This window comes from Octopus bimaculoides, chromosome 4 (genome assembly GCF_046866305.1).
Source record: "Octopus bimaculoides isolate indiv1 chromosome 4, ASM4686630v1, whole genome shotgun sequence".
In the NCBI taxonomy this organism is placed as follows: Eukaryota; Metazoa; Mollusca; class Cephalopoda; order Octopoda; family Octopodidae; genus Octopus; species Octopus bimaculoides.
This window is the reverse complement of record NC_142931.1, coordinates 94,154,881-94,167,726: the sequence shown is the minus strand read 5'-3', so window position 1 is coordinate 94,167,726 and position 12,846 is coordinate 94,154,881. Positions and strand designations below refer to the sequence as shown.

At 36.1% G+C, this 12,846-nt stretch overlaps 1 protein-coding gene across 16 annotated transcripts in view; it reads right to left on the bottom strand.

Moving 5' to 3' along the window:
• Positions 1-12,846, bottom strand: part of LOC106876920 (cyclin-D-binding Myb-like transcription factor 1) — a 162,701-nt gene that overhangs the window by 148,428 nt on the left and 1,427 nt on the right. For 9 of the 16 annotated variants that reach the window (XM_089351017.1, XM_089351014.1, XM_052967260.2 and 6 more), the window contains exon 1: positions 4,060-4,160. The exons of 3 other annotated variants lie outside the window; for them this stretch is intronic. The gene's annotated coding sequence lies outside the window, so the exon portion shown is untranslated. Of the gene's footprint in view, positions 1-4,059; positions 4,161-4,822; positions 5,076-12,846 lie in introns of those variants that run through there. 4 more of the 16 variants (XM_089351024.1, XM_089351021.1, XM_089351015.1 and 1 more) reach the window with 4 other exon arrangements.

The following is a 12,846-nucleotide window of genomic DNA, read 5'->3' as shown; positions in this document are numbered from 1 at the left end:
TGCATGATATTTTTAGTGGCGGAATTTGACCAATATTTCTTAAAGAAAAACAAAAGTTACATGTACAAGTATATCTGCTACGTTCGTCCAGCAGTTCTCCACATGTTACGACACCAAGGAAATAAGCAACATTCTCAATACAACAATTTCCTGTTAGGTTTGGGCTCTAGAAGACTTATTGAACTCAATTTAGTGCATTTTTTTTTTTGTAGAAATATGTTTACTTAGTAATTAGTTCACCAATTTCTTGAAATTCTGGCTCAAACTCGATATTTGAAACCTTGGATTTGTGTTCCGTTTGACCTCTCACTGAATGCGAATGTCAGTTTGACCTCTCACTGCATGCGAATACGTCAGTTTGGTGAAAATATCAGTATACCACCCTCTTTACTCACTTTGTATTTTTTTTGTCATACTGTGGCCAGATTTAGCAATGACCAAATTGAATCTATGAGAAATTATTTTTTCTTATGATAAAAAAAATCTTGAAGAAAATGTCCTTTTCTAAGTGAAAATTAAAAATGAAATTTTCTCTTTTACATAACGATTATCAGACCTACCCCCATCAACATTTATACCAAATAAAGTGAAAGCTTTCTCCTTCATGACAGTATGATTTTTTAACATAACTCAAGTTATAATGTTCAAGCACACTGAATTAGAATGAAGGCTACCATTCAGTGGTCAAAAAACAAACAGGATAAACTTTGTAAATGCGAGGAAATACCAGGATGTTTCAGGGAATCTAACATGATATGTAAGTCAGATTTTAATTGAAACTATATGAGAAGAAAGTTCACATCCAGAACTTTCAAATGATACATAACTTTCCTCAGAAACTATTGATTTTGACAAGAAAATAATGAAGCAAAAAGTGTGTTTTTGCATGTTCAAACTGTTCTTGTCTCCACTGTATGGCATTCTATGGTGATACTTAATATTAAACAAGTTTTTAAAAAATGCTTTTTCTACAACCTTGTATGATAATGGGTTATATTTTTTCATTTGCTTTGCCCTGCAAATAATAAACATTTCCAATCTGGCCTACCTCCTAAAAAGTCTGTTGACCTCTGCAACAGATCAGTAAAATGTTATAGAAAGGTTTAAAATGGGCAAGATTGCAAGATATGAGTAAAATTCCATAAAATACAAGCTAACATAAAAAATTTTATTTGCTCATTTATTTAGTGGGTGTATGCACATTTTCGAATGAGCCTGAGCAGGGTGGAGTAATTTGCAGTTGGATGCCATTTCTAGAGTTAACCGTAAATTAAGAGTTGAATATGTTAGGCAAAAGTCTGAATTCATGTCATCAATGTTTTTGCACCAACACGTCAAAGTTCGGTTGAATCTTGAACAACTGGTTCCCCCAGTTTACATAAGTTACCACAAAATAAGAAAATTAGCAATACTATCTTTTACTGGTTTCAGTCATTTGACTGCGGCACACTGGGGCATCGCCATGAAGGGTTTTACCTAGTACTTATTCTATTGGTCACTTTAGCCAAACTACTAAGTTATGGGGACACAAACACACCAACACCAGTTGTCAAGTGGTGGTGGGGGCAGACACAAAGATACACATACACACGCACATGTATGTGTGTCCTTATCATCGTTTAACGTCCGCTTTCCATGCTAGCATGGGTTGGACGATTTGACTGAGGACTAGCAACCCAGAAGGCTGCACCAGGCTCCAATCTGATCTAGTAGAGCTTCTACAGCTGGATGCCCTTCCTAACGCCAACTACTCCGAGAGTGTAGTGGGTGCTTTTACGTGCCACCGGCACGTGGGCCAGTCACACGGTATTGGCAACGGCCACGCTCAAAAAGGTATTTTTTACGTGCCACCTGCACGGGAGCCAGTCCAGCGGCACTGGCAACGACCTCGCTTGAATGATTTTCTAACATGCCACATACATACATATATATATATATATATATATATATATATATATATATATATATATATATATATATATATATATGTATATATATATATATATATATATGTATATATATATATATATATATGTATATATATATATATATATATGTATATGTATATATATATATATGTATATATATATATATATATGTATATATATATATATATATATGTATATATATATATATATATATGTATATATATATATATATATATGTATATATATATATATATATATGTATATATATATATATATATATGTATATATATATATATATATGTATATATATATATATATATATATGTATATATATATATATATATATATGTATATATATATATATATATATATATGTATATATATATATACATATATATATATATATATATGTATATATATATATATATATATATATATATGTATATATATATATATATATGTATATATATATATATATATATATATATATATGTATATATATATATATATATATGTATATATATATATATATATATATATATATATATATATATATATATATATATATATATATATATATATATGTATATATATATATATATATATATATATATGTATATATATATATATATATATATATATATATATATATATATATATATGTATATATATATATATATATATATATATATACACGAAAGGCTTCTTTCAATTTCCGTCGACCAAATTCATTTACAAGGATTTTGTCGGCCCGAGGCTACAGTAGACACCTGCCCAGGGTGCCACCCGGAACCATGTCGTTTAGAAGCAAGCTTCTTACCATGCAGCCACGCTTAATAATTGGGGGAAAAATGAATGTAAATACCATTAATATTAGAATATGAAATAACTTGTACGTCATCAGTAATTTTTTTTTTCCTATTGCCCAATTCACCAAATTCTTAAAATCAATACCGTATATCTATAGGTAACTTTTTCATAGAATTCCTAACTCGGTAAATATGAAATAATAATATTGATCTAAGCTCAGGTTTTAAAAAATGAAAGAGGATAAGAGAAATTTACCGTTACACTGAAGACGTATAGTCACAGAAATTAGCTCAGCGGTAAACAACTCTTGCAAGTAACTCGCCTTAAATATATATAATAAACGATGACAGTAAAGTGTATTAAAAGGAAGTCGATACTCCCGCAATTCTAAAGAAGAATCTACGGTACAGAAATGGAATAATAAGAGACGAGTTTTCACAAAATGTTATCTCCACTCAAAATAAAGAATTCTAAAAGAGCTCAAGTTGTAAGCGAAAACAATTTCGAAGCTAAAAAAAAGACTGTTCTAAAAAATTTGAGTCGAGATCGATTGCATCACAAGTTCTTTTTTTCTAACATCCCTAGATGATTCCATAACATTGACTTGAAACCTACCTGTAAACATAGAGAAAGTGAGGGAAAATCAATTAGAGGAACTAAAGACACCTTTACTATTACGACACAGCAAATGAGCTACACTATCTTAACATCAGCAGTCTGTTATCAACATAAGTGTACTAAATATAGGGGTTAATGCAATCAGAATCAATGAGGGCGTATTTTTGGGTTAAAGGTTAGCAATGACGTGAAAATTAAAATAAGAATAGAAGAATATACATATGTAGCTACACATATCCAAACGCAGTTCACACGATAGAGTAGATTCTTTTGACTGCATCAAAAATAACAAAGCATGAGAAAATATAAACAATTTTCAAGAAAGGATATTAAATATATCAAAGCTGAATGAATAATATTTACTTTTAAATTAATCAATAACTTGATTTTAACTTAATGTTCAAAGGTAAACAACAGCACTTGATAATTAATTTATTTGGAAAAGGAGGGAAGAATTGCAATGAGATTGCAGTGAAGCATCAAGCACGACAAAGTTTAAACGAGATCCTAATATTAACACCATTACTTCCATTTCGTCAAATATTGCTTGCACAGGTACACAAGCGCCATTTTGTAGCAACAAAGTATTATATAGTGATCGCAGTGTCATACAGTGATATGTACAAGACACTAGGCAGCACAAAACATCAGCAAGAAAACTCAACATGATATGTGGCGGTAGATACAACCACGTGTGACCAACCTTGTGATGTTATTTTCGTCCGGGTGATTCGTAAAGAACCAGGATGAGTAGAGACCAGGATGGAAAAGAAGCCTGCTACAGGGCAAATTCCTAGAGAACATGCGCATGATGCCAGACGGAAAGGGAAGCTACTTTTGCAGTAAATAGATAGAATGACGAATTTTTAGAGAAACAAATATTCTGATTCTTGGCATTTTGGCATAGTTTCTTTCTTGTATATATATATATGTATAAATTATCACTTGTTCATTAGTCAAAAAGAAAATAAAGCACTCTCAATATGAGAAATATATTTTTATGTCGTCGAGTAATACATTACTGGTTACGGCATATAACTGGTAAGAATGTTGCCGTTTAATGGACTAGACAATATCACTAAGTGTAATAATCAGCCCGAAATAGATGGTTTTATACACACACACTTACAGATACATACATATTAGATATTTATCTATACATATAAATTTGACATAGGCGATTCTTTCTTGTGTGTGTATGTATATACACATGATTCTAATACGGACATTCGGACTTTGCCAGTACATCTAAGTATTTATATCTATGTTTATATATTTATGAATTTTTATGTTTGTAAATTTTTATATATTTATGAAATTTTATAGTCATAAATCTTCGTATGTATATGTGTTTAGAAATACTTATAGATTTTTATCATACCTCATATGTGAGCGCATTTACGTATATTGAATATTGTAGAGAATTTCGATAATTTGAAATGGATTCAATGAATATACACACCAACCTTTGAAATTTGTTTCTCTCCTTAATTTTATATTCCTGAAGCTCCATTTGAACGCTAATTGGTTGAGCTGTATAAAGTAGATAACTATACCATTTATTTCTTCATTATATATAAATATATATACGGAGATGTACTTGCATAGCAAGTGACCTGATCTGAAATCGTGTGCTGGAACGAAAACAATTGCAGCACGGAATTTTGTCAGTGAACAGGTCGCGGTGTCAAAGCGACGAAAATATTTTGACGAATTAAATTTAAATGTTGAAGTAACTCTAACGGTTTTTGTGTGTTTAAATGGCTTATAAACACCTTCCACGCTGCAATTGTTTATATATATATTGTTTTAGTCATTTGACTGCAGTCATGCTGGGATACCACCTTGAAGGGTTTTAGTCGAATAACTCGAACCTAGGACTAAATTTTTCATTTTTTTTTTTTTAAGCCTGTTATTTATTCCATCAGTGCCATTTTGCCCAACCGCTAGCTTATGGGGATGTAAACAATCCAATACCAATTGTCAAGCGGTGGTGAGGGACACACACACATATTCACACACGAGGGGCTTCTTTCAGTTTCCGTCTACCAAATCCACTCACAAGACCTTGGACAAGTTGAGGCTATAGTAGAAGGCATTTGCCCAAGATGCTATGCAGTGGACTGAACCTAGAACCATGTGGGTGGGAAGAAAGCTTTTTACTACACAGCCATGTGTGTGTATATAAACTTCTCTTTGAAACTATAAAGTCAGAGCACTGTCTTTTTTTCTGGTGAACTATACTACCCAAATTCATGAAACTCACCTCTAGGTAGGAAATGTAATAGAAAGCATTGCAATATTCAAATTTATTGGACTCCAAAATAAATTAGATAATAATTTAAAAAAACATACAAAACCAGAAACACCCTGTTCAAAACTATAATGCCAGGCTGAATAATGTTGCAAAAATGAATCAAAACAGGTAAATTGTGATATATGTCAATGACATTCTCATGCAATACATCAACAATGATGTGTTTGACCACCATCTTTCTGAATTACTTCAAAGACATGTGATTTCATGTGCCCAATCAATTTCTGCAGCAGAGCAAGTGGAAGCTCTTCCCAGGCCTTCTTTATTGCCATCAACAGATGAATATTGCTTGCCTTTGCTGTACACAAAATTCATGAGATATCCTCAGGCTTTCTCTATAGTATTAAGGTCGAGACTTCTTGTTGGCCATAGCATGACTTCGTTCCCTATTGCATGGAGGAAATCCAAAGTTGCCTTTGCTTTATGAATAAGAGCATTGTCCAGTTCATATATGAAGTTCTTGTCATGGAGCCTTCTTCCTTCTTTGTCAATGTGATCCTCATCCAACATATCAATGAAACATGCGGCAGTGAAATAGCCATCCATGATGGCAAGGGGCAGCTTCCCATTGACAGATATTGCTCCCCACACCATAAGACCTTCTCTGCTGTTCTGCCACTTGGCAGAATTTTGTATACATTTATCTGCCCAGTAATACTTATAACCATTGGGGGCCATCCAGATTCCATTTTTTCTCCCTGGTCCATTCACCTTTTCACATCTGATGCTGCTGAGCAAACTCCAATCTAACAGCTTTGTGGGAAAGGGACGATAACAGATGTCCTAGCTGCTTCTTCAGGCGGAAACCATGGTTCAAAATCACTCTGCTTACGGTGGATGTCAAGGTTCCTACTCCTGCTGATACCTTGATTTTGAAAACAGAAGAGCAGCATGATTTCTTCACAGCTCTGATAATGACACTTTCATCCCTTTCTGATGTGGCCTTGGGATGTCCACCAGCAGGAATCCTGTTGTAGCTGTCAGGCTCTTTCAGAAAATTGTCCACTGATGTTCTGCTTTGCTGAATCTTTCCGGTTACCCATTCCATCCACTTTCAGTGCAAGAATCTTCCCTTGTTCAATTTTGGAAAACTTTGTAGCTTTAGGCATACTGGAAATGTAATCTGGATCACAGAGAATACAATTGAGCTGAATATTTTCTGAAACAATCTAGAAAGAAATGAAAATGTGTTAGTGGCTTTATAGTTTTGAAGTGTTGATATGCTAGGGAAAACTGGAAAATCAGGTGCTGTAGTATGATAAAGGTACAAGGTTTACATTTCAAAGTATTCACGAAATACCCATTTACAATATATCATGCCCCTTAGTCCACTTAAATACAGGGCTAGATTTCTAGATAACTTAAAAAAACATGTGACTCTAATTGTTTTGAATAGTAGTTTAGGCAGGCAGGCATACCATAATTTTAGCAGTGGAATTAGGACCAATGGGAGTTGAGAATATCACTGAAGAGCTGCAGTGTGTAGGTTGGGTGTTAAAGGAGGACCAGTTTTCTCTCCTCAACAGCCAGAGAATCTGGGAATTTTTTGCTGCAAATATATTAACATAGTTGTCTGCTTGCTTCTGATATAACGACAGTTCCTAACAAGTGCTGAAATGATACATTTAAGCTGGCAAGATGTACTATCGTATTTGCCTTTATCATGCAGAGAGTTGAATGTCTAGCTTAGGGACATCGAAAAATGAAGAACAGATGTACAAAGCAGCTATTATTTACTTGAAAGCACTTGCATGTAAAATATTGTCAAGCAGAATGCAACATTTAAAAATCATTTAAACTTAACATGTTTTTATAGTTAAGTAATATTTTGTTCAATCACCAGTATCTTCATATTGTTCACTTGAAACTACTTTGCTAAGAAATTCCTTACTCTTAATTTTCTCAAAGAATTCTGAGTTGGTTAATGCAATGTTTAGTCATTAGAAGGCTCCTACCTATAGCTTCTGCCATGTTGCCTGTCCCATCTGGCCACACATTATTTATTACAAAAACCAAACAGCTGGTGCAGAAATACTAGGAAGACAATGTATTCTACTACACCACTAAGATTTTTTTTTATTACTATGCGGTTTTCTTTGTAATGAACAAAACATTTGCCACTTTTCATACTGTGTTGACCAAACATCTGCCTTGGAAGCTCAAAAGCTCTTTGCAATAACATTAATTGCTTTACAATCTTTTAGGTGACCTCTACAGCAGACTGCCCAACACTGGGCCAAGCTATGTCACCAGAATTTAACCACAAAGTCTTCCACCTGCTCAAAATTCTCTTTCCATAGATCTAGGTATGAGAGACATCTTTCATAAAAACTTTGAAATTTTTTCTTCACCATTTTATTCAAATTTCCACGGCAAGACCTTTGCATTTTGAGGCACAAATTCAGTTTTTTCTTCCTCTTCTATATTTGTAATCATATTTTGCACTGGAATTGCCCTTCTCCATGGACAGAATCAATTTGTTGAAAAGGCTAAGCTGTTCATGTACAAACCATAAACATGTTTCTCCAAAGTTATTTTCATATTTATTAGCCTTGTGCAGTGTTTTTGAGAACAAAAGTAAGATTTTAAGGCAGTGTTAAAACTTCATTCAACTGCTGGTAGCACTGACAAAAGTCTGGTACTACCATGTTAAAACAGTTTTTTTTATTCCTCTCCAGCAACTTAGAAAGTTAGAAAATTCTTTTAGCTGTTACATGAGCTGTCTGTGTGAAAATATTTCACAAATATATTTATGTGAAAACTTTCACAATAAGTGCCACAATATCAAATGGTTATAGATATACAGCTGTTGTACACAATGTGTGCAACATAGCCAATACTAACAAGTTCCCTTTCAAATTTGGGTTTTAATTGGTTAAATATGCTATTCTTGCCTTTTTGTTGTACACCACCAACATTTGTATTGCAAATATCTCCATAAAATCCGATGACTTTTCTATCAATATGAGTTTATCAGTAAGCTAGTCAAGATTTCAACTGTCTCAATGGAAACAGTGTGCATATCCAAAAATTTAACTTGTACAACCCTGACCACGAATATAATATTGATGAAAAGAAGCATCTTAACAGAATTTCAGTTTGAAGTGTCTCTAGAAATTGTTACAAAATTTTGCCCTACTAGGTCTTTAGCAAGCTCAGATTTAGCCATTGTTACATTTAAAATTATGGTTTCACATATTGTCTGTGCTAGACCAAACTTTGGCTCAAAACGTTTAAAGACCAACTTTGATGAATAATTAGATTATCTAAAACTCGATTTATGAGAAACAATATGAAAAACAAAAGTGGCTCCTTTAACAGTAATGAGAAAAGTGTCTATGTTCTATTTGACATTTTAAAAGTATATAAAAATTCTTTAAGGAGAAATATGTACAAAATATCAAAGTAATGTGATATATAAATATGTGTCACAATTGGTTTATTCTGGGACATGTCAACACCAAGCAAATGTTAAACAATCAATAACATTTCAAGAAAAACAGCAATGAAATATGGAGATCAATATCCATGTATGTGTGCAGATGAAGAAAGAATGTTAATACTCGCAGGAGAGAAGGTTGATGTTTCTATAAATGTGTGTGTGTGGAGAGAGAGAGAAAGAGGAATTAAGTGTGGTTGTCATAAATCTAGTAGTTTTCTGTGGTTTGGTTAAAAAATAGAGTAAGAGAGAACTCTTGGTCAGTTGTCAGCATCAAGTTGTACAGACTTCTCTTGTCGTTTTCTGAAGTGTCTGTGGGATGAAATGAATCATATAAGGTAAGTCGCTATATTTCATATGTTATTATAGAGAACACTATTTTTTCTCTCAGTCCATGAAAATTTCCTGGCACCAACTACTTTTTTTTCTTCATCTGGTTTTTAAATGACTATCTGATTACTTTCAGTTGAAGGAACAATTCTGAGTATTACAATTTATGTGTGAGAGTGAAGCAGAAATTTTTAGTTTAAAATCCTGGTTGGGTTATTGCTGGAGGTGTTTCATTATGCACTAGGAAGTCTAATTAGTATCAATACCTAACAATTTTTCCTACAAGCCAGAATGATAATTGCAAATAAAATTTTTCCAGATTTCAGAAAAGCTCGTTCATAATTTCAAACCAACCAGGATGCCAGAACAATATTAATAAACTGGGACAGTCCTAGTCAAACCAGGCCTCTCCACTGACATACTACGACGAAGTCTCCAAGATGCAGATAAGATAGAGATTTTTATTTATTTACGGCCTCAAACATCTCATACCTTTTGCGCTTTAGTCTGCCCTCTATTATTTATCTTGTTTCTCTCCATGAAATTCAATTGAATTCAGTTTTTGTCTTAAATTCATACTTATTCATTTTCTAAGCTTCCTAAATTCATGCTACATATATATTCTATTCACCTAGATTTCATTGCTCCTTTAAAAATTACGATTTATGCATTGTTGTCTCTCAAATATTTAAAATCTACGATCAAGAGCCCTATCTCCTCGCTGATGGTACACCCGCCCTCCCACCCCCTCCACCGGAAGTGCATTCCTCTGTCATCCTGTCATCCTCGGCTGTCTCCCGGAACCCATTTAGCGGCCTTGGCCATCCTCTCCCCTACCTTTGGGTAGCGCATTAAGTTTGAGTAATGTTTGCAGGTTGTAAGTACTGTTTTGCTTATGAATTCTTCCAATTGCAAGTTTTCTTTTCAGGTACACGACACTGCTTTCCCCCTTCCCAGGCTACAGGCCCACACCCCCAACACCCATACTGTTAGGATTGGCACTCTCAACGTCGGCACGCTGAAAGGTAGATCTGGTGAAATTGTTGAGATGCTTGAACGGAGACGCGTAGATATGTGCTGCATCCAGGAAGTAAGATGGAGAGGAGGTTCTGCGAGGTTCCTCACAGGCAAAGAACACAGGTACAAGATTTTCTAGGCAGGGAACACTGACGGGGTCGGGGGCGTAGGAATACTTCTAGCGGAGAAATGGGTGGATAAGGTAATCGAGGTCGTTAGAGTAAGTGACAGAGTACTTAAGATCAGACTAGTGCTTCATCATAGATTAGCTACTGTCATCTCAGCCTATGCACCTCAACCTGGGCTACCAGATGGTCTGAAAGACCAATTCTATAACACCCTCTTGCAAACTACCTCGTCGACGAGTGACAGGGACCTTCTCTTTGTGGCTGGAGACTTCAATGGTCATGTCGGACGTCGTGCTGGAGGCTTCCATGGCATACATGGAGGCTATGGCTTCGGTTCCCGCAACGAGGAGGGAACCAGACTGCTGGAGTTCTGTGATGCAACCGATCTTATGGTCTGCAATACCAACTTCAGGAAACCTGCCAGTCACCTAGTCACCTACCGCTCCGGCAGACACTCTAGCCAAATCGACTACATCCTCGCTAGAAATAGGGAAAGAGGGCGGCTTATAAATGCCAAAACCTACCCAGGCGAAGAATGTACCCCACAACATAGATTAGTAGTTAACGACTTTGGGATCAAGGCAAAATGGGTGCCCAGAATTAGACAGGCTTGGAGGAGAAGGGTGTGGAAGCTTAAAGACCCTGCAAATGGACAGAGACTTAGAGACAAGTTACTTGAAGCATTTAACGAAATAGAAGGGGATATAGCATCATACAACGTGGAAGACAATTGGAGATTTCTGCGGGACAACCTGTTGAAAGCCACCGACCAGATTTGTGGGTGGTGTAAGGTCCCCTCCCGACCCAGAGTAACGTGGTGGTGGAACAAGGAGGTAGACAGGGCTATTAGACAAAAGAAACAGGCTTGGAAGGACTGGAAGAACGGTGGTAGCAGGGAATTGTACCAATGTGCCAGAAGGGAGGCTAGGCGACAGGTTTATTTAGCCAGAGGGGAAGCAGATAAGAAAAGATTTGCCAATGTTCTGCGCCGTGAGGACCAAAGACTCGAGGTATTTCGTGTTGCAAGACAGTGTAGGAGAGCGAATAGTGATGTTGTAGGAGAGAAATGTGTTCGCATGGATGATGGTACGCTTGCACTAAATGAGGATGCAAAGAAAGAGGTCTGGAGATGCCACTACGATAGATTGCTTAATAAAGAGAATGAATGGGAGGAAGAGAGCCTGCCGTATGTCGACCCAATAGAGGGACCAGCTATCCGAGTTGATAGTACCGGGGTAGATAAAGCAATTAAGAGTATGAAGACCGGGAAAGCCCCCGGCCCATCAGGAATCACTGCAGAAATGCTCAAAATATCTGGCAGTGTTGGCTATAGCCTAGTCACCCGTATTACGAACCAGGTGATACACGAAGGAGTCATACCCAATGACTGGTGTAGCAGCATCATAGTCAACTGCTACAAAGGTAAAGGTGACGCTTTAGATACAAATAATTACAGAGGCATCAAGCTGTTAGATCAGGTAATGAAAGTTACAGAGAGGGTCATAGCCCAACTAATTAGGGAGCGAATCAATTTAGATGAGATGCAGTTTGGGTTCGTGCCAGGTAAAAGCACTACTGATGCCTTATTTCTAGTGAGACAGCTGCAGGAGAAATACCTAGCTAAGGATAAACCTCTGTACCTGGCTTTCGTTGACATGGAGAAAGCCTTTGACAGGGTCCCCCGATCCCTTATCTGGTGGTCAATGAGGAAACTTGGGATAGAAGAATGGTTAGTGAGAGCTGTGCGAGCCATATACAGAGATGCTGCCAGTAAGGTGAGGGTTGGAAATGAGTACAGTAATGAATTCCGGGTAGAGGTAGGGGTCCACCAAGGTTCCGTCCTCAGCCCCCTCTTATTTATCATAGTCCTCCAGGCAATCACAGAGGAGTTCAAGACAGGTTGCCCCTGGGAGCTCCTCTATGCTGATGACCTTGCACTAATTGCGGAGTCACTATCAGAACTAGAGGAGAAGTTTCAGGTGTGGAAGCAAGGTCTAGAATTGAAGGGCCTTAGAGTCAACCTAGCTAAAACCAAAATCATAATAAGTAGGAAGGTAGATAAAACACAAACCCCTTCAGGTAGATGGCCCTGCTCAGTATGTAGAAAAGGAGTAGGTAGTAACTCTATAAGATGTACCCGGTGCAAGCTATGGACACATAAGAGGTGCAGCAACATGAAAGGCAGGTTAACTAGCAAGTTAGTTTTTGTTTGTGGCAGATGTTCAGGTGCAATAAAGACTGTAAACAAACAGGAAACAA